The following is a 23,077-nucleotide window of genomic DNA, read 5'->3' as shown; positions in this document are numbered from 1 at the left end:
TATATGTGTATTTGTGATTGAAAACTTATGATGTGTGGGATTGTGGTTTATTATTTTCCATAAGGTACCCATGTAAAATTCAAAATGTAAATTTTATAGAAAAATCCAAAAAAATGTAAAATTTTATTAGCGATGACATTGTTGTCGCTAATATTTTATCATATCATTAGTGACGACAAACAATATCATCGCTAATATGCAATTTTTAGTGATGACATGTTTGTGGTCACTAATATATCATTATTTATGACGACAGCAAGCATCGTCGCTAGTAATGACATATTAGTGACAACAAAAATGTCATCGTTAATAATAATCTACTAGTGATGAAAAAAAAATTCGTCACTACTAATGAGCTAGTAGTGACGACATTTCGTCTTGGGTTCTCGAGTTATTTATGACGACAATTGTCATTATTAGCAATAACTTTGTCGTCGTTAATAGTATTGTATTTGTGACGACATTAATATCGTCACAAAAAAACTTTTTTGTTACCATTTTCGTTTAACGAAAGTTAGCGACGACATTTTTCTTCACCAATATAATTAGCGACAATATTTAAAGCATCAGCGACGACTATATGTTGTCGCTAAAGACCAAATTTCTTGTAGTGAGGTTGGGGTTGAGGTTTATTCACTTGCTACTGGTGAATGGAAAATGCTTACTACCGTGCCTCTTACAGGTACTGAATTCTATGGTCACCCACATTCTTTTATCAATGGGGCTGTACATTGGGTTGCTTTCAGAAGAACTAAAGAAAATATGTTTCTTGAGTTTGTTTCGGTACTCAATTTGGAGGATGAGGTGTTCCGTGAGATAGCCCTGCCAAAACTTGGCATAAATGGGAATAAGTTGCCCACATTTATTTTAGCAAATGGGAATTCCCTTGCCTTGTTTCAAAAGGTTTCTATGGACCCTCTTAGTATATGGCTAATGGAAGAGTTTGGGAATGCATCCTCGTGGACCAAAATTGTAACTTTTTTTGATCAAGGTCCCCGACGAAACAAGCCTTAGGTAAAAGGTTTTAGGAAGAGTGGTGAGGTTATATTGTTAATGACCAACGAAAAATTGATCTCATGAGGCCTTGAGACCCAAGAAATTAATGATCTTGGGATTGCTGGATCTTATAATACTTTTGTTGATTCCTATGTTGAGAGTCTAGTTTTGCTCGACAAAACCAACCATGCAATTACTTATTGTGGAAAATGAAGGAGGAGCCACAACAGGGAAGGTAACATTTTATTTTGGTCCTTACTTTTATGGTTTTCTATTTTGTCATTCATATATGTTAGAGATATATTAGTTCATTAGCGTAGGCCCAAGCCTAATTCTACTTTGTGTGCAAGCCAAGTCTCTTACTTATACCAAAAGTCTATTAATCTAGGGTTTAGTTTACTGTATATACCCATGTTATGGTTCATTGTAATACAGGATTTGTACTACACCCTAATACGTTATTGATGTAGCCCTTTAGGGTTTTCTCAGTGGACGTAGGCCGTAAGGCTACACCATGTAACTCTTGTGTTCTTGTACTCCTATTTTATGCTTCCTTCTTCCGTATCTATTCAAGCATATTCAACATGAAATATATATAGCTAATATTTAACATGATATTAGAGCCACCTTCCTGTAGCCATGATTTTCTGTCCTTATGATGTGTTTAAGAGCAATCTTTGTCTTCCTCAGTGTTTCTTCACTACGTTCATCTTTTTTGGCTTCCTACTACTGCTGTCAAAACTCTGGTATAGTCATGCCACCTTTAGAAGTTGCATTAACACTAAAAGACCATTGCCTTCCTCAAATCACCATAACAGAGCCAAACTTTATTCAAGTGATCTTCTTAACCTTTTCAAATATCAAGGCTTCATCAAGCTTCCATCTTGAGTTTAAGAGAGGGTGTTAGAGATATATTAGCCCATTAGTATAGGCCCAATCCTAATTCTACTTTGTGTGCAAGTCAAGTCTCTTACTTATACTACAAGTCTATTAGTCTAGGGTTTAGTCTACTATTTATACCCATGTTATGATTCATTGTAACATAGAATTTGTACTATACTGTAATATATTATTGATGTAGCCCTTTAAGGTTTCCTTAATGGACATAGGCTGTAAGGCTGAACCACATAACCCTCATGTTCTTGTACTCCTATTTTATGCTTCCCTTTTCCACATCTATTCAAGCATAGTCAATATGGAATATATTATAACTAATATTTAACAATATATACTTAGCATTGATTATGAGTTAGATGTGAATATATGCGGCATTGTTCTTTAGCCTCATTTCAATTCTTCTTCAATAATCATTTAATACTTATAAGAAAAAACCGAAGTGCTTCATGAGGAAAATATTTGAAATTCAAGTTTCACTACAAGGGAATTTTTTAAGAGGAAATTACATTTTTCCCACCTATGGTTTGCCCAAAAAACACATTTCCTACCTGTAGTTTAAAAATTGGCACTTTACCTAATTAAGGTTAGCTTCGTTGTCTCCAGCTACCCACCTTTGTTAAAAACAGGGGTAAATTTGTATCTTTATTACCTTTTTTATGTCTCTCTCCTCTCAAAACATAAAAAACTAAAAAAATCAAGGAAAAAGAAGATCTAAAAGTTAGGTTTTGTAAAAATTAAAACCTAACTTTTACATATTCTTTTCATGTATCAACTTTTAGATATTTCAGTTACCCACCTCTATTAAAAATAGGGGTAAATTTATATTTGTATTACCTTTTTATGTCTCCCTTATCTCAAAACATAAAAAACTAAAAAATTAAGGGAAAAGAATATCTAAAAGTTAGGTTTTGTAAAAATTAAAACCTAACTTTTACATATTCTTTTCATGTATCAACTTTAGATACTCTATTTTAACACATTAAAATTTTAAATTATGCATTTCCTCACTTGAACCAGAGAATGGAAGACATTGAAGTGGCCTATAAAAGGAAGCTGTCTAAGGATGATGTCACTCATTTCCGTAATGCAATGCAAAAAGACTATTACTTCCAAATGTATTTTGATGACATGCCAATCTGGGGTTTCATTGGAAAGGTTGAAAAGGAAGGCAAAGTTGACCCTAGTGAATACAAATATTTTCTTTTCAAGCATATTCAATTCAATGTTTCCTACAATAAAGACCGTGTGATTGAAATTGTGGCTCATATGGATCCTCAATCTCTGGTGGACTTGACCGAGGACAAGGAAGTGGAAGTTGATTTCATGTACACTGTGAAGTGGAAGGAAACAGAAATTCCTTTTGAGAAGAGAATGGAGAAGTACTCATAGGCTTCTTCTTTACCGCATCACTTGGAAATTCATTGATTTTCAATTATTAACTAATTTGTGATTGTTCTACTTTTGACTGTTTTTCTTTCCATTCTCTGGTTCAAGTGTGGAAATGCATCATTTCTGCTGATGCCAAAAATCGTCAATTAGTTGCATAGTCCTCACATGCTCTAGACAAAAAACCAGCAAAACAAAGAAAGAGAAGACCTCACAAAGAGTACCAGTGTGATACTGGCCAAATACCCTCCGAATGTTAAGTTAGAGAACTTTTACAACTCTAGAGTGTCAAAAATGGGCTAAATTATGCGTACCTTGATTTTTGTGGGTTTTGGGTTTTTATAGTAGTGTAGAATCAACCTTCGTTTCTTGGTGGAGAAGGTGTTTCCTTGTGGGGAAGATCCTCATTAATACACGTATTTTGCGGGATCCTTTCCTTATAGAGACTTCACTAATTAGGATTAGTCGTAGGGCGCAAGACATTTCCATATGAGGTTCCTTGGAGACCACTTAGGCCACGTAGGTGTCATGTGGCTTCACTACCCGTCTCCCTTGAATCTGTCTTGTTGGAGTCTGTCCACTACGGAGAGTCCATCTACCATCCTGCCCTTCCATCCAAGACACGATCCCTTCTATTAGTTACTTGACTATCAGTCCTTTTAAACCATCCCTTTTCTTAATACAGTTGCTTATGACTGACTCAATTAATTGGATCCGTCTACCTTGAGTTTTATCCCCTTCAATTTCAATTTTTAATGTGTTAAAATAGAAGATCTAAAAGTTGATACATGAAAATATGTAAAAGTTAGGTTTCAATTTTTACAAAACCTAACTTTTAAATCTTATTTTCTCTTGATTTTTTAGTTTTTTATATTTAGAGATGAGAGAGACATAAAAGGGTGACAAAAAAACAAATTTACCCTTGTTTTTAACAGAGTTGGTAATGGGAGACAAACGGAGTTAATCCTAGGTGCGTAAAATGCCAATTTTTAAACCACAGTTAGGCAAAGTGGTTTTTGGCAAACCATAGGTGGGCAAAGTGTAATTTCCCCATTTTTTAAAGAGTTACTTATTATATGAAAAAACTCATGATCTTCATTAGATCTGTACATATTCAATTATTATGCTAAACTTATCTTGGTACGTGCAACATACAGTGTAACCTTTCTTGTGTTCACTATTGGGTCCCAAATAATATTATCACAAAAACTATCAATTTAAAATAGCAATCACACGCAAGAACACAAATATTTACATGGAAAACCCTTTCTCATTGAAAGGAAAAACCATGGGACAAATGTCGAATAATTTCACTATTATCAAATCAATTACAATAATTCTTGTGTATTTCTCACAGTTAAAGAAAAAACTCTCTTATTTTTCTTTACTCTCACACACTACTCAAAGGCGGCAACACTTTACTCTCTCCTTTCTATTTTTCTTCTCCATGCATAGCTCTCTCTCTTGGCTGTCTTCTTTTTCTATAAGCGGCTCCCTCTTGACTACGCTTTCTTTTCTCGTGTGGTTTCTTCTTTCTTTGTTTTCTATTCTATATGCGGCACACCCTTGTTGTTGCTCTCACCAATTCTTATGGTGCACACTAGTCCTTGCTTTTATAAGCAAGTCTACCACCCCACATGAATCCTAGGAACACATGGATTCCTAACACTAGTTTAACTAGAATTCTTGTCATATACTTGGATATTTGTTTGCCAACTTTGGACAATCCCATTAAGAAGCTCTAGCCTTATGTGTGATGGATCAATGTGCGTTGATGCACCCAAAAATCTCCCCCTCCAACCCACTAATGGGAGGAGATCTTCATTCTATCTCTTCAATTCAAATCCATGCTAGTCAAGCCAACACAAGGCTTGACCTTCTTCATTATCTTCACTAGCACTGAGAGCACCTCATCAATGTTAATACCTTTCATTCTTAAAGAATTCATCTCATCTTGGATTTCCTTAATCCAATTTCTTGGCTCCCCCTTATCAGAAGCCCAATTATTCTCAAAGCTTACAGTTCGAAGTTCTCTAGTAGTCCTCTTCTTATGAGGTTCATCAATCTCTAGATGAGAATATTGCTCCCACTGCTCAAGACCTCTATGATCTTTCACTTCATCATCATCCCATGTATTTTTAGCATCTTCATATTCTTCATCACCTATTACTTCCTCATCTGAAGCACTATTAGGCAATGAGAATTTCACCCTCTTGACATCATCACCATCAATCCCAACTCTCATCTTTGGAGTCCTCTCAAAATCTTTAATCTCATTGAGCTTCTTCGTATAAGTTTTCACATGAGTCTTGTACATACCACTGCAAGCATGTCCTCTTGCAACAACCAATGGCCCCTTAGTAAATTTCCATCTTCCATTACCAAGGTGGTTACTATGACCCGCTTGATCCATAGCCATTGTAGAGAACACATTCATCCTTAAATCTGGAACATGTCACACATCATTCAACCTTATGGTGCTACCAATATTGGTTTTGATGCACACATCACCAATTCCCACAATTCTTTAGTAACTGCAATTACCCATCTTCATTGTACCAAAGTCTCCTACTTTGTACATGGTAAACAACCCTTTCTTAGGGGTAACATGGTGGGAGGTTACCGAATCAACAACCCAATCAACATCATTATTAGCAACATGCTCACACTTTTGCTCTTCAACAAAGAGCACCACAATATCCTTAGCAATCACAGCAGCTGTAGTATTTTTCTCACTATCGTTCTTTTTATCTTTGCCTTCAGTTTGTTCTTTATTCCAATGCCAACAATCTCTTCTTATGTGACCCTTTTTCTCACAATAGAAGCATTCTCTAATTTCCTTAAACTGAAATCTATCTCTTGATTGTGACCTACTTTTGAATTTTCAATCATTAGATCCTTTACTTCTACCTCTACTTTTGTTCTCCGTGACAAAAGCTTGATCTTGTGCATTGTCTATATTTGCATCTCTCCTGCGAACCTCTTCACTTAAAATCAAATCTAAAATATTATCATATTTGAATTTTCTTTTCTCCGCAGAATTACTCACTGTCATTCTCATGGCTTCCCAACTATTTGGTAAAGAAGCCAAAAGAATCAATGCACGAACCTCATCATCAAATTCAATTTCCATCGAGGATAATTGATTTGTGATTGTATTGAACTCATTTAGATGCTACGCTACAATACTGCCTTTTGCCTTCTTCAAATTAAATAACTTCTTCATCAGATGCACCTTGTTGTTAGCCAACGACTTTTCATACATGTCAGATAAAGCCTTCATCAAATCCATTGTGGTATTTTCTTTCATAACATTGTGTGCAACTGATCTTGATAGAGTTAATTGAATAACTCCCAATACCTGTCTATCAAGAAGGTTCCAGTCTTCATCCTTCATAGTTTCAGGTTTCTTCTCCAAAAGAGACAGATGCAATTTCTTTCCATAGAGATAATCATCAATCTGCATCCGCCAATATCCAAAGTCTGTTCCATCAAACTTCTCAATTCCTGAAGCCTTGCCTTCTTCTTTGGCCATTGCTTCCACTTAAACCTTAACTCTTATACAACTTGTTGGGTCCCAAATAATATTATCACAAAAACTATCAATTTAAAATTGCACACTAGAATACAAATATTTACATGGAAAACCCTTTCTTTTTGAAGGGAAAAACTATGAAACAAACTCCCAATAATTTCACAATTATCAAATCAATTACAATAATTCTTGTGTATATCTCACAGCTAAAGAAAAAACTTTCTTGTTTTTCTTTACTCTCACACACACTACTCAAAGGCGGCAACACTTTGCTCTCTCCTTTCTATTTTTCTTCTCCTCACATAGCTCTCTCTCTTGACTATCTTCTTTTTCTCTAAGCGGCTCCCTCTTGGCTGCACTTTCTTTTCTCTTATGTGGTTTCTTCTTTCTTTGTTTTCTATTTTATATGCGGCACACCCTTGTTGCTCTCACCAATTCTTATGCAGCACACTAGTCCTTGCTTTTATAAGCACTACCACCCCACATGAATACCAGGAACACATGGATTCGTAACACTAGTTTAACTAGAATTCTTGTCATGCATATGGCTACTTGGATTCCTAACACTAGTTTAACTAGAATTCTTGTCATGTACATGGCTACTTGTTTGCCACAACTTTGGACAAGCCCATTAAGAAGCTCTAGCCTTATGTCGGCTGGATCAATGTGCGTTGATGTACCCAACATTCACTTCCCTATCTATAGATTCTATACTATATATAAAAACGGAGGCTTTTAGCATTAATTAAGATTGCATCCTGTTGAGCCAGATAGGACTCCATGCTCAGTCTTCTCTTAAGAAGCTTAGCCGTGTCTTCTTTAAAAGTTAGTGGTTTCAGATTGCCAACCTCTCTTTCTTCTTCATTAAATGGTTGTTAACAGTTATTACGTTCGAGTTTTCTTTTATTAACAGTGAAATGAAACAGTGTAAGGGTCGTTTTCAAAATTTATCTGAATTGAAATACTCCCCCCCCCCCCCCCACCCCACACACACACACACCCTTCTCCTCCCCCTCCCCACCCCTCTCGGCTTTTCTCATCATCAAAGATTTGTCAAGAAAGCATTCAAATGAGACTGCACACAAAAAAAAAAAAAAAATGACAGATGATTACTTGCCAGGAAGAAAGAGAGAAAGGACTTAAAGGCTAAGAAAGACAGTGACAGATGCAGTAGGAGCAATCTTCAAAAACTATTAATGTTTTTTGGTCAAAGATTCTTTTTCTTTTTAATGCAAATGTTGTGTCTGAATTAATATGCAATTTTTAACCCTTTCATTTGCTTATCCTACTTGGAAAATTAACTTCCAATTGACCACAAGCATTGAAATTTTTTCCTTTGCTAAGTCTTGCATCAGTTTTGCTGCTTTTGGGATTTTTTTGCAGAAAAACTGATCCTGATTTTTTTTTTTTTTTTTTTGAGAAAACTATTGGTTTCATTTGATAATAAATGTGTTGTTTTGGTTTTATGTCCTAATACATTTTTTTTTTTTTGAGATTTGGCTGTGTTAAGATTGGACTAATTGTTTTTATTGTTGGTGCATGTCAAAAACTAATTGATTGGCTTTCTACTACATGTCAGAATTGGTTATGGTATTATGAGAAGGGGAAAGAATGGTATGGAAAATATAATTGACAAATTGGCTTGAAGGCATTGATGCTTTGTGGTTGTAGTTCTTTTATTGACAAGGTTTGAGTTCAAATTAAAAATCCAGTTTTGAGCAGATTGAAGTAAAGTGAAACATGTATCTTTTAATGGTAGGCCATTTATCATGAATTCTATATGAGCATTGCTCAAAACATCTGCCTCTCTAAATCGGAGATCTACCTGGAAGTTACAGTAAACAAAAAAGAAATTGTAAATCTTCTCTTTACTTTTTTTTTCTTTCTTTCTCTCAGGGTTAATAAGGAGAATTAGATTTGGTCACATGTATTTGGAATACACTAAAAATATGCTAAATTTTTTTGATTCTTATACCATTCCTGCATTATATTATTAACATGTGCTTTTTGCAATTTGCTCTAAGAAATTTGGGCAAATTTTAACAATGTAGTTGACTATTCAACACTTGGACTATAACATGCTTCTACCTTGCCATTCTTATTTTTGTTTTTCTGCCTATTTATGAGGAAGACAATCCTTCTTTTCTTTATTTAAATATTTTTTGTATAGAAAATCCAGTTATCTTTGTATAGCATTACTGAAATTTTGAATTAAAGACAAATGTGTCAGTGATCAAGTCTTCAATTCTTTGATAATTGATATAACCAACATTGATATTGGCTTTATATATATTTTTAGAATTAAATTGATTGGAAGTGGAGAGGTATTTAATGAGGACCTTTTCCAAATGATATATGTTAAAGATATAGTAGCCCAATAGTATAGGCTCAAGCTCTACCTACTTTATGTCCTAGCCAAATCTTATACTTGTACCACAAGCCTATTAACCATAGATAGTGTATGATTAGTCTAAGATTTAGCCTATTATAAATACCCATAATAGGTTCATTGTAACACATGATTTGTATTTCACTCTTATAATAAAAATGTTCTTTTTTATGTTTCTTTAGCAATTTAGATATGAGATTTACAACCAAAAAAAAATCTGCTAGAACTACTCATTTCATTTGTTTGAATGATAGCAGTTGCTACTTTTACATTTTGCAGCATTCTTGAGGATATCATGCAATATTAATGTATCATTTATCTTGCATAAAGTTAATTGTGGGTCATCTGGAGGCGTATATTAATTAGTTGCTGATCTTATTGATGGCACTATAGCCAAATAGAATTCAGAGTTGGTGAAGGAACTTTATTGGGTGGGGGGGGGGGGGGGGGGGGTGGTGGGTGGAAATGGTACAGATTCTTAATATACATCTCCTTAAGTTTTTTGGCTTTAGATCAGGTTGTTATGAAGTTAAAGGAGATTATCAACTAATCTGTCCCAATGAAGACCTGTTAAGTTAATAGGCCAAATAAATTAAATGGAAATTTCATAAAATTTGGAACCTCAAACTTCCTTTTAAGGTTATGACTTTACTATGGAAGATTTGCTCTGATGGTCTTCCTGTTAAGGCTGAAGTGGGCAAGGGAATTGCTTTGATGGAAATCTTATATCCATTATGCTCCTCTAATACTAAATCTCAAGACCATCTGTTCAAGGTGTAATTTTGCTAAAGCTCTTTGGTATAGCTTAAGTAGTGGGCTTAAAACTAATACACTTGGTGTATGAGTGATTTTGCAATAGAAATGCTAACTAGATTGATTCTTTAGAATTTATTACTTCATGTGCTGCATCATGTGGTCAATCTGGATTACTAGAAATAAAGTTGTATTTGCAAGGAAAATTGTTTCTCTGAATCTACTTTAGCTATGAACAGAAGGTGCTTTGTTGGCAAGAACAGATGGGGGGAAATATGGTAGTAGGGTGTCATGACGGGGAGACACAAGACAAAAAGCTAACGACATGCATCAAGATCAGAGAGCTATTATCAATTCTGCAGCAAGGCAATTCAACCATCATCTTCCTTCTGTTGAATAACATTGTGGTGGAATTTTGCAAAGGCAACAAAATTCCCTGATGGATGCCTCATTTTCTCTTTAGTGACGTGAGACAATTTAGTTGGTAAATAGATATAATGGCTTTTAAGTAGGTCAGGCTGTGTTTTCTAAGAGGCTAATCAGCTAGCTACTTCAATTTGCTTTGAATTGAAGTAATTTGCTACTATATTACTATATGATATATGTATGTATGTCTAACGTAGACTGTTTGTACGATTGTATCCTAGGCCTTCCTGTTGATGGTTACAATCATTCCATATCATTGTAATTTTGAGATGAATGTTGTATATATGACCAATTTCTTTAAATCTATTTTGTCAACCTTTATTTTGAACTATAATTTTTTAATCCATTTGCTTTCATGTGATTTTACCATTGAGCAAAGTGATTTTTAATATTTTACAAATTGGGTTTTAATTATTTGTGAATTGGTTGAACATTTCTTGAAACCCTGATCATGAGTTGGGGTTCAATTACTCTTTCATATTAGTTCAACGGGTTTCAGTTACATAATTTGTGATTTTAGTTTGAAGAAGTTTTTTGATAATCTAATTAAGGGTTGGATTACTTATTATGTGAAAATTTTAAAATTATTTATGAATTTTGATTTGCACCCTTTTTTTTTTTTTTTGAATAATATTCATATTATTTCAATGGGTTCAATTGCATTTTTTTTTTTTTAAGAAGAAGTTTCTGTTTATGTTTTTTTTTTTTTTTTTTTTCATTTAATATTTTATAGAAAATTGGATATCAAAATTGTCATGGGGAAGAACTCATATTTTCTTTTCATTTCCCTCCTTTTTTATTTCCAAGCTTCCGTGTGTGTATATATGAACATAACATTAGATGTCTACATTGTAAGATAATTATTGGTCATACGATTTTGCCGACTAATTGAATTGAATAACAAGTGGGTGGTGCCAAGAACAATTAGAGGTGGCAGATTGGTTTTATTTTGGAGAAACTCTGTCAGATTAGATATGGTGGATTCTCATAGATAATATATTGATGCGGTAATCAATGGTGGTGGGGATGATGAATGGAGATTTACTGACTTCTATGGTGAACCAAAAACAGCAAGAAGAGGTGAGGCATGGGAGAAACTAAGAAGACTTAACTGAAGCATGAACAAACCATGGTTGTGTGCAGGGGATTTCAATGAGATTATTGGTCAAGATGAAAAATTGGGGGGTGCCTTGCGAAGCCACAATCAAATGCAGTTATTTAGGGAGGTAATCAATGAGTGTAGCTTTATGGACATGGGGTTCGTTGGCTCTAAATACACTTGGAGCAAACATTTTGATAATGGGGGGTCTATTAAGGAGAGATTGGATAGGGGCTTGGCGAATAATAGCTGGTTTTTGTTGTTGTTCAAATTTTAGATTAATGAATTTTTTATGGTTATCTGATTGTGTTTTTCTTTTTCTTTTTTGGCAAGTATCACTTTATAATTCTCACTCTTTCAGTTGGTATCACAATTGTGGTAAGCATCTCAACTCTCTAATTAAATTTATGTATGTGCTTTGTTAATTTTTAAATTATTTAATATTATTTATTATTAGTATTAGTATATGTTGTTGTTGTTGTTATTATTCAAATTTTAGATTAATGAATTTTTTATGGTTATCTAATTGTGTTTTTTTTTTTTTTTGGCAAGTATCACTCTATAATTCTCACTCTTTCACTTGGTATCACAATTGTGGTAAGCATCTCAACTCTCTAATTAAATTTATGTATGTGTTTTGTTAATTTTGAAATTATTTAATATTATTTATTGTTATTATTAGTATATGACCACAAAAATTGTAATAAATTGTATTATTGTGATCTTTTTATAATCAATTTTACTTTGTTATTATCAATTATTACATCTATTACTTGGAAAAAATATATTGTATAATATTTGTTGGTTTATAATAAAGATATATATGTGTACTATTATTATTATTATTTTTATTTTTATTTAGTACAGTAAATCGTACATTTGAGTTTCTTTTTCTTTAAAGTTTAGTTGGTATAAAAATTTATTAAGTTTCTTGAATCTTTACTTTTTAGGGTGGTTATAGGTTGGGAAATGAAAATTAATTATATGCTAATATATTGTAAATATTATATATGGTTATATTATAGTTAATACTAATTATTGTGTGTATGATTATTTTTGCTAAAACTCTTATTATTATTATTAAAAATTTTGCTTCATAAATCTTTTATTTGAGTTTCTTTCAATTTTACTATGAACTACAAGCATTGTAAGTTATATTTAATATTTAGCATAAAAAATTGTAGCAGACACTATATATTAATTTTATTATTTTTAATTATTGTTCTTTTGTTTTTATTTAGGATTATATTTTTTTTAGAAGATATTTATGATTATCTGATTGTGTTTTTTTTGTTCTTTCTTTCTTTTCTTGCAAGTATCACTCTACAATTCCTACATTCCTTCACTTCATATCGCAATTGTAGTAAGCTTCTCGGCCCCCTAATTTAATTGGAAATTATTTTCTTAGTTTGTAATTTTTTATATAGATGGATTGTAAAAAAATACCTTCAGATGGATATTTAACTCATTGTAGCATTTAATGTAGGATATATTTGAAATGGAGCCTGGGCCATTCGATCATTCTCTGCTAACCCAACAACAATATCACATCTCTAATGATGCAATGGAAGGTAATGTATATTGCGAGATCAAAATTTATTAATGTCCTAATAATATCTACAATTATTCAATTTACATGAAAATAATTTCAACATTAGCAATATAACATTGTACATTTTTAAAAAAATTTCAGGTTTCCACATTATGAGTGCGACCCCAACCCCCTCTCCCCCCCCCCCCCCCCCCCCCCGGCGGGGTAGTTAGGCAAGTGTATCACCCCATATTTGCATCAATGTAGACTATACCGTGTTACCTGCCTACCACATATAGATATTGACTGGGGTCTTATCACTTCTTTGGTGGAGCGGTGGCAATCTAAAACCCATACATTTCACCTACCTACTTGTGAAATGTCGATCACTCTACAGGATATAGCAGTCATTACAGGATTTCCTATTAATGGCAATGCAGTGTGTGGACCCACTAATTTGGATTGGGGAAAAGTTTGTGAGAATTTACTTGGGGTGACACCACCTGCAACAGCATTGGCATATGGTGGCCTTAAAATAACATGGGTAAGGAATACATTTTCAAACCTACCAAAGGGTGCCAATGCTATAACAACCCAACAGTATGCTAGGGCATACATGTTCCAGGTTTTGGCTTTACTTTTTGAAAATAAGAGCCAAAGTAGATTGCATTGCTGCTTTCTCCAGCTGTTAGAGGACTTTGTGTAGCTGGGGAATATAGCTGGGGTAGTGCCACACTTGCTTTCCTTTATAAAGAGTTATGTACTGCTGCTATTAAAAAAAGTACGGAGGTTATAGGTCCTATTTTCATATTACAATTATGGGTGTGGGAGCATCTTCCATATCTGACCCCAATTCCAATAAATCCAACAAATTTAAATAGCGACAACCCATACAGTTGCAGTTATAATATTTATTTTCTATTTCTATACAATATTGTATACTGTAGCGTTTATCCTTGATACTTCCAAACCCTAAAATTAGTGGCAATCATTAATTGTGCATAGGTGGGATACCAAGAGAACGTTTACTCACACACCAACGCATGTTCTACATTCGTACCATTCTAATCATGACACACATAATAATGAACAAGTAATATATCACAATGCATCAATGGTTAATTTACTAGTTATATTATTGTCTTGATTGATTATAACATTGTTATTGTAATTGGAATTGCAAGTTGTTTGGACACCATACGATAATTATTTGCATCCATGGGGTCTTGCAGAAAAACATATATGGACTACAACAACGCCATTGCTATGCTTCCAAATTGTGGAGTATTACCATCCAGAAAGAGTCATGCGATAGTTTGGGTTGTTGCAAAGATGTTCAAAGTGGCCTAGTGATAATTTCGATAAATCTATGCATTATGTAAAGTTAACAGGAAAGTCCGATGTCAATTGGCTTAGGAAGCATGCACAATACTACCAGCTTTGGAACGAGCGAGTTGAACATATTGTTGGGGATGACAATTTCCATTTAGGTGTGGACTACACAATATGGTACCATCAACATGGTCACCTATTCACGACACCAGAGGTGGCTGTCCATATGTACTAAGTTATTATTTTAGCTTTTTCAATAATACTGCACTAATATTGATAACAAATTATTATTTTAGCTTTTTTAGTAATACTACACTAATAAATGTTTTTTTTCTTTTTCTGTGGCAGTAAACTGAGATCAATAATATGTTAAATTTGGCTATTGCAAACCAACAGAGGAATGATCTCACTACACAACAAGTCCTTCCAGCAATAGTAGAGGACCTTAGTTGAGTGAAGTTATCGATGGAAGCAAATATTTCCTCCATCCCTACTGAGAGGGTGACACACTTCGGGGGACCACAGAGGCACCAAGGAAGACAGCTGCAAACCTCTACTGAAACCCGCTCGTCCACCTCTACACAACATGGACAACGCAGAAATGATGAAGTCGAACCATCCACCTCTACACAGCACAATATGTATAGCTCTACCCAAGCTGGGCCATCGACATCTGCCAGTAATGAGCCAACCACCTTCAGTGAGTATAATCCAATTAATGTCAACGAGTACTATATGTCTTTATATCAACAAAATGGATTATCCACTTCCATAGGACAAGGATTTGAGGGTTTGTTTAGCTATGACCATTATCCCCATCCTAGTTCAACACCTCCCTCCTATCACCCATCGCCACCTCCATCCTATTCTAGGCAGTACAATTATGGCCAAGATAGCCAATACAGCTATGATTTCGATCTGCACACCACAACCTTCCCAACCATCCCCTCATGTTGGCGATTTCTACACGCCACCAAATACATGGGCATGTGCTCCAAACTCTGAGGAAGAGGCCTCCGTAACAGACTCTAAAGAAGATGCCTCAAATGAGGACAATGGCGAAGATGCAAAGGATGCAGAAAATATGGAGGTTTCAACAGATAATGAAAGTGATGAAGGTGGTAATTATCAAACAAATGTTGATATTAGAACCATGCTAAGGCGCTTGGGGAAAAGTCCTATGCAAGCACGAAGGTACCCTCAACAAATAAATAGGCATCCTCCATGTTGTGGAACACAACAAAAACTTCACGTACCCCATCGTGGCAATCACTAATGAATATAAAATGACTGTTTATTAAGAATATATTAAAGTATTATCGTTGTTTATGCATCATTGTAGCAAAAAATATTATGCCTAGATAGTATACATAGCACATTATACTATTAATTGTAAGACCTTTGCGAAAATAAGAAATGTGTACACATTTTTTGGCATTTGAAATTGATAGGCCACAAATTGAATGACCCCTTGTGATAGAAATTAATTAGCCAAGTTATTAATTAACCAATTTATCATGTAAACGCGTGGTAGCACAAACAAATCACCAATAAACTAATAATGCAGCGGAAAATAAATAACACGGTGATTTGTTTACGAATGGGGAAAACCTAATGGCTAAAACCCCACCGGGTGATTTTCAAGTCACCACTCCCGAAACTCCACTATTATCACAACAAGCGATTACAAGTAAAAGAATCCAAGTATCTTACCAACCTACAGTTGAACCCTTACCCCAATACCCAATTGGACTTGTTCTGTAGTGACAGTTCCCCTTTCAGATGCACGACTCCTAGTACGTGACTAACCAATTGCGCGGATCCCAGTACGTGACTTCAATCACCAACTAAGAAGGTTGTTGGTTGCAAAGTTCTTTAGTTCATCCAAACAATGAAGATCAAGAAGATGCTTGGTCACAAAACCCTACGGTGCATATACACAGCAACTACTTCAAGAGAAAGAGATGAACTAGGGCAAGAACTTCGTCTCCGGTCACAATTTGCTTGAACAGAGTTCGCTCAAAACTTGTGCAACTTGTGAACTGTTTAACGGCCCTTAAACTGATCCTTTTACATGTCTAGGTTTAGGAGAAAAGAAGGCCCAAAGACATATTCACGGATCCCAAGAAAATCATATTGAAATTCTGAAAATCTTAAACCTCGACAGATAGCAGCTATCGAGCAGGTGTCGAGCACACCGAATGAAGAATAGCTTCCTTAATCTAGATAGATGCAGTTGTGGACCAGCTGTCGAGCTTTAATGATTTTGCACTCTGAACTTGTTTTCTTGAACAGACTTGAAAGTTTCAATACATGATCTTGAAACAAGGTTTCTTGAAGTATTTAAAACATCCTAAATCTACCCAAATACAAGTAAAGTGCGTTTTGTCAAAGGATAAGTCAATTACATAAAATCAAGACATATGTTCTTAACATGTGAAACACATCTGTCCTAACAGAAATTAGTGCCCAATTAATCTAGTCAAACTTCTATTTTTATAGTTGATCTTTTTTCCTTTGCATGATGGCTATTGTGGTGTACATCTCTATTTTCGTTCTCCACAGCCTCTCTTCCAAACCCTCATAAAAGTGTCAAAGAAAAATAAAACTTTCACCATCTAATTTTCGTCCAAATTTACAGCAGTAAATTGTGAGTTAATTTCGGCCTTCAAAATTTGTGAATTTCAAAAAACTCAAAACAGAAAAGTTGTAGATATATAAGTCACGGTTCCAGCCCATCTGGCCTTGAGTCAATTGGATTTTGAGGAGAGAGATATGTCTAAAATACTAATTAGTGCTCAAATCTGATTTTTTCTCTTCAGATGTGGCCCTTTGATTTCTTTCCTCATTTGAAGCTTTCAAACATGGTAAATGACCCAAGCACTTCATAGAAAGTATACATTTTAAGGTGTTATTGAAACCTTAAACTATAATACGCAATATATATATATATATATATATATATATAGACACACATACAGGGACACAAAATAAATAAACGTACACCCCAACCCAACTTGAAGTGATAGAAAACATCATAGCATATGGAATTAGTACCAACTTGTTCTTTCAAATATTACAAACTAACAATATGGTCCAACTCCTAAAAATAAAAAATAAAAAGTAAAAAGAAAAACAATTCAACCAATCCACTGAAGTAGATTGAATACTTACATTCGATCATTCAGTTTGGCCACTAGTGGAGCCAACCACAGTTCGCACAGGGCATGTTCTTCTATTGTGGCCTTCTTGCCTACAAAGACTGCACAATGGCCTTGGTTGATGCTCTGCTCCTTCGTCCATTTCATTTCAAAGCCGAGTTGTTCTTGGTCGACCTTTTTCACGGCACAGCTTGACATTAGGATACAAGACCGGGAAATCAAGCTCATTCCAATGTACATTGTTTGGAACCATGTGAAATCTAGGTGGATAACAAGCAACTTGTTCTTCCAAACGGTAGGAGCGGTCGATATATCGCACTGCAGAGATGCCTTGATATTTACACATGGCAATGACATGTAAGCACGGAATCTTATAAACCTGCCATTTTTGACAACTACAAGTGTTTTGCCTCAAATTTACCTCATGACGATGATTACCCCTATATGTAGAGTTAGGGTTTATTGGTGATCTGACTTTAAACAGACCATCTTCATGATTGAACACAGTAACTGAATGCTTTGGTGCTTTTTTTCCCATTTATTGAATTTATTCTTTGCATAGGTTGTAATGAGTTCACTAGTAGTAACCTCTGCGCGTGCCTTAGTATACCAATCAGCAAAGTAGGCTACACAATGGTAGTATGTAAGTTCAACTAATGCAATTATGGGCAAATTTCTAGCACTCTTTAGAATTCCGTTGAAGCTTTCAAACAAGTTTGTGGTCATTGCCCCATAGCAATGTCCACCATCATGTGCTAACGTCCACTTTTCCACCGGTATGTTCGTTAAATACTTCTCACCATCTGCACTTAATTGAGTAATTCTGTAAGGTTGAATTTATTCAACCATCTAATTGGCTTTATTCCGTGCCAAATTTGCTTGTAATTCAGCATTTAGCAACCCTGTATTTAGGTGTGTTTGTTGTAAGGGTAGTGAGTGAGATAGAGTGAAGATTGCTCAAGAGTGTGCAAGAAAACAGAGACTCGCGGCTGGGACTCGCGGGTGACTCGCGGCTGCAAGCCGCCAAAAGCAGCACACGTGCCAAGCATGCTGGAAGATGAACAGTCATGCTAGCTGGAGCACTACAGGACAAAACAGGACAACTGGCCATACGGTTAACTCGCGACTGAATCTCGCGACTTAGTCAAGCCGCGAGGTCAAGCCGCGAGCCACCCCTGTTTTGTAAAACCTGACGTTTCACATTCCTCTCCCACTCCAGTATAAATACCCCTTTTACCCACGATTGAGAGAGAATTTTGAGAGAGAAACCCTAAAGAAAAACCAGATTGTTTCACCCACAATCTATACCTTAGAGTCTCTTCAAATTCCTCAACTCTCTTCCTCTCCATTGTCAAATCCTTGAGAGGCATTATACCAAACCTGGTTCTCACCATCATCATCATTGTGAGACAGCTGTTTGGGTTTCTGGGAAGCAGTTAGGAAGGAACCAATCTTCATTGGTTGATGCTACGGTCTAGTAGCGGAATCCGGGAAGCTAGAGAAGAAAAAGGTTCGGTGCAACCTCGTTGGAGCAAGAAGCTTGGAGGGCTTAGGTACATCGGGTAGATTAGGCTTGGAGGGTCTATTGCTGTTCATGTATCCCAACTACATTTTCTAGTGGGTTATTGACCGCTTGGAGGGCGGCAGAGAGGTTTTACGCCGAGGGCTTCGGTTTCCTCTTCGATAACACATCGTGTGTTGTCCTTGTGTTTGCATCTCTCTTCCCTTTATCTTTGCCTTTTATTTTCTGCTGTGGATGTGTTTTTAATTGGCTTAGATTGTTTACCAATTCTGTATTAAGCTTTTGTTTATGTTCCGCACATTAATTGTTTGATTTAAAGCTTGTATTGGTAATTTGTATATTGGGGGTCTAAACGTTCAAGGGTGTTTATACACGTTTTTGAACTTTCACTTGGTATCAGAGCGGGTACACTTGTTTTGGTTTTATTACCTAAGTGTGATCCTTGACCCCTTGTGTGTTTTGCCATGGATAATGCTTTGTATGCTTCTATGGATATTGTTGATTGTAACATGCCATGTGTTTGTGAAAATGCCTCTATGAGTGTTAATCCTCATAATTGTGATGACATATTACTTGAATCTATGGGTGTTGTTGACAAACTCTTGAAGAAAGGAGCTAAGAAGTTTCAAAAGAATTTGAGCAAGTTAGTTTGTGAAAAGGATGATTTGATTGCTAAACTCAATGAATCCAACAAATTGGTTGAGAAATATAAGAATCTTGCTGAAATTTCTCTTGAAAAGCTGAAAGAGTTTGAATGTTTAAATAAGGACTTGGATGCTAAACTTGTTTTGTCTAACAAACTTGTTGATGATCTTAAATCTGAAAATGAATCTCTTAAGATGCATGCCAAGTGTTTGATTGCTGAACCTGTTGCTAAAATGGAAGAAAATATATGTTGCAATCATGTTGTGGTACCCGATTTTGTGCCTATTGTGTGTTCCACCTCAAAGGACAAATCGGTGTACATTCCTCCACACAAAAGAAATCAAAAAGTAGAGAGAAAGGCTCTTAAGCCTAAGCTTCTGTTTAGGTCCCAATCTAGGGAATTGAGTGGATCTAAGTTTGTTCCTACTTGCCACCATTGCGGTGTGATCGGTCACATAAGACCCCAACGCCTCAAGTTAAAAGGAGAACAAACCTTTGTTGTTAGATCCCTTCCCAAAAAGCTTAATGGACCTAAATACATTGTTTGTCACCATTGTGGTGCCTTTGGTTATCTAAGACCCCATTGCTCTAAGTTTCAAGCTCTTAAAAGAATTAAACGAAAAGAGAAACTTGAGCTTTTTGGAAGTTGTGCTTTGAAAGCTAAACCTAATTGGATGGAAAATGGTAAGTTGTTGAAGAAAGTGGTTAATGCTCTTACCTCCTTGTCTATGTGCATCTCTGATTCTCATTCTTCCAACCCTCGTCTCACTTCCAATGAGACACTCATTCCAAACAATCATTCCGTTTGGATGAGGAAGGATTCCTATGGTTGAGCTTTTGCTCTTTTGGTCCTTGATCTATTTCTTTCGATCTTTGTAGGACCCTTCATGCATTAAATGTCATATCTTCATGCATTTTATGCATCTTGCATTTATTTGTATGCATTGTTTCATTTTTTTATCTTACTTTTATGTTTCTGTTTTGTGTGAGTAAAAATCCAAAACCACATAAAAAGTGAAAAATTCAAAAAGTTTGATCATATTTGTTTGAGCACATATCACATGTGAGTTTGGCCCTGTACCTTTGTACAAATGGCTTTGTGCATTTACGAGCTTAGCTTGTTATTTTTGCACTTATATCTTTGTGGGAAAAATCTTGACATCTTTGTGTGATTGTTGTAAATCGATCTTCAAGCTTATCATGAATGATTTGTTAATAGTCATGTTGGTTTTGATACATGCGTAGACTTGTGCTTATATCTCTTCCCACTCTTTTATCTTTATTGCTTAAAGAGCTCAATAAATGTAAATCTCAAAATGAAAAGAGATAATGAGCTGCAAAAGCCGTCGCACATACTAGTATTCGACTAGGAAAAAGGGAAAGCGACTTATATGAAAATGTATGATGCCCAAAAAGCCAAAGGCTTGTTCATCAAATTGAAATATCAAAAATTTCAGGCATCAATCTCAAAAATGAGATGTATTGCTCAAAATGAGTTGTATTGATTCAAAATGATCAAATGATATGAATTGTAAGAAGCCAAATGAAAAGCTTCAATCTTATGTAATCATTTTCTTGTGGGAGGTCATATATGTTCACTTCTATAATTGAGATAGACCACTTGACTTAGTACTGGTTGTGTATGACTTGATTGAATTGATCATTGAAGCTTCACTCTAGACTAAGGACTATTCCACATTTGATACACACACATAACACACTTGCCTTATGTTCAATGAATGTCTTATTCATTTGTTAGATTGTACTTGTCTAAATGTGATGTGTGTGTGCTCAATCTTATATGGATTAATCCAAAAATATTTTTGATCATTTTATATGTTTTTGGAAGTGATTTTTATCACTTTTTGTGTTTATGTTTAGTGCTTACTTTGTTTTTCAATGTTTAAACATGTTCTGGTTTGAAAAACAAGTGTCAGAATTTTTGGCCACTCATTTTGGCTACTTGCGTGAGCTGCCAGTTTTGGCTACTCGATTTGGCGGCTTGCAAGCCGCGAGTTTAAGCTGCGAGTTCATACAGAGAGGTTTCGCGGCTCACTCGCGACTTGGCTCGCGACTCGCCAGTCGCGAGTCGCCCAGAATCAGCTTTTTAAAGAGCTTTTTCGTGGGAAACTTGTTTTAAACCTCTCCCATCCTCTCTAAAACCCCTCTTTCAATATTTTTACATCAAAACCCAACCAATTTGAATGGTGTTTCAATCCATTAACATCTCTAAGGTAATTATAAACTCTTTTCATTGATTTTGATCCTTAGATTATGTTTTGGAGAGTTTTGTACTCTTGGTTGGGATTTTCATCATAGGGGTTGGGAAAACTTATTTTTTGTCAATTTTCTTCATGGGATTGGTTTCTTTTGTTGATATGCATTGGATGTAGGCCCCTTGTGGCAGGAAGAACATGTATTAAGGGTGGATTTCATGATGTTCATGCATTGTTTCACATTTTTGTTCATAGTGTGCATGCTAGGTGTTTGATAAAATGCCTCTTAGACATTTTCTCGCTTGTTTGGACTCCGATGAGTACCAAACTTTGGGGTTTCTCATGTTTCCTCATTAGAAACATGTTTGGTTCATTGGTTGTGTATTTTAACACACTTTGCCCCACATGTGTATTTTTCATGCATTGGTCATGCATTGCACTTAGCCACCTCTTGCACACACCTTTGCTACCCTTGTCATGCATTGGTCTTGACCTTGCTGTTTCATCCTAGCTTGTCATGTCTACCTTATGCTTTGTAGCATGTTACTTTGTCTTAGGTTTGAGCTTCATTTTCTCATTCATCTCACATCCCTCATGCATCATTATCATTGTTCATTACTTCATCTCTTGCCCTCGTTTCTTCTTAATCCTTTGTCTATTCCTGACAAAAAGGGGGAGAGTATACTCTAGAGAATATTTCGGAGTATTTTGTCATTTCTATATGACTCTTGTGCACATCCTTAGGGGGAGAAATTCTATTTCTCATGCACATTTATAGGAGGAGAGATATTCCATAGGGGAGATGCATATACCAAGGGGGAGAAGACATTGTGTTATCTAGAAAACTTTGTTCTGTTTGTTTTCTTGTTGGCTTTATGGTGCTTTGAGTTATGCTTTGTTGTTATCATTGTAGTCATTTCTATATGACTGTTTTGGTGTATGATCAAGTTGCTCACATGTTTCACATCATGTTTACTTGATCACAATTTACTTGTTACATTATACTTGTTCTTTTATTACTTGCTTTACCTTGAGGGTCTAATGTGTTTTGTGTAAGTGTTTCAGGTTACAAGTATATATGTTCTAAGTGCATCACAGCTTCTCATCATTTTGAAGGGGAGAAACTTTAAGCACTTTTAGTTTATATTGTTTAAGTTTTTATTCAATATAATGTGCTTTGTACCCATGT

The sequence above is a fragment of the Quercus robur genome, chromosome 8, assembly GCF_932294415.1.
Source record: "Quercus robur chromosome 8, dhQueRobu3.1, whole genome shotgun sequence".
NCBI classification, from domain to species: Eukaryota; Viridiplantae; Streptophyta; class Magnoliopsida; order Fagales; family Fagaceae; genus Quercus; species Quercus robur.
Note: the sequence above shows the minus strand (reverse complement) of the source record.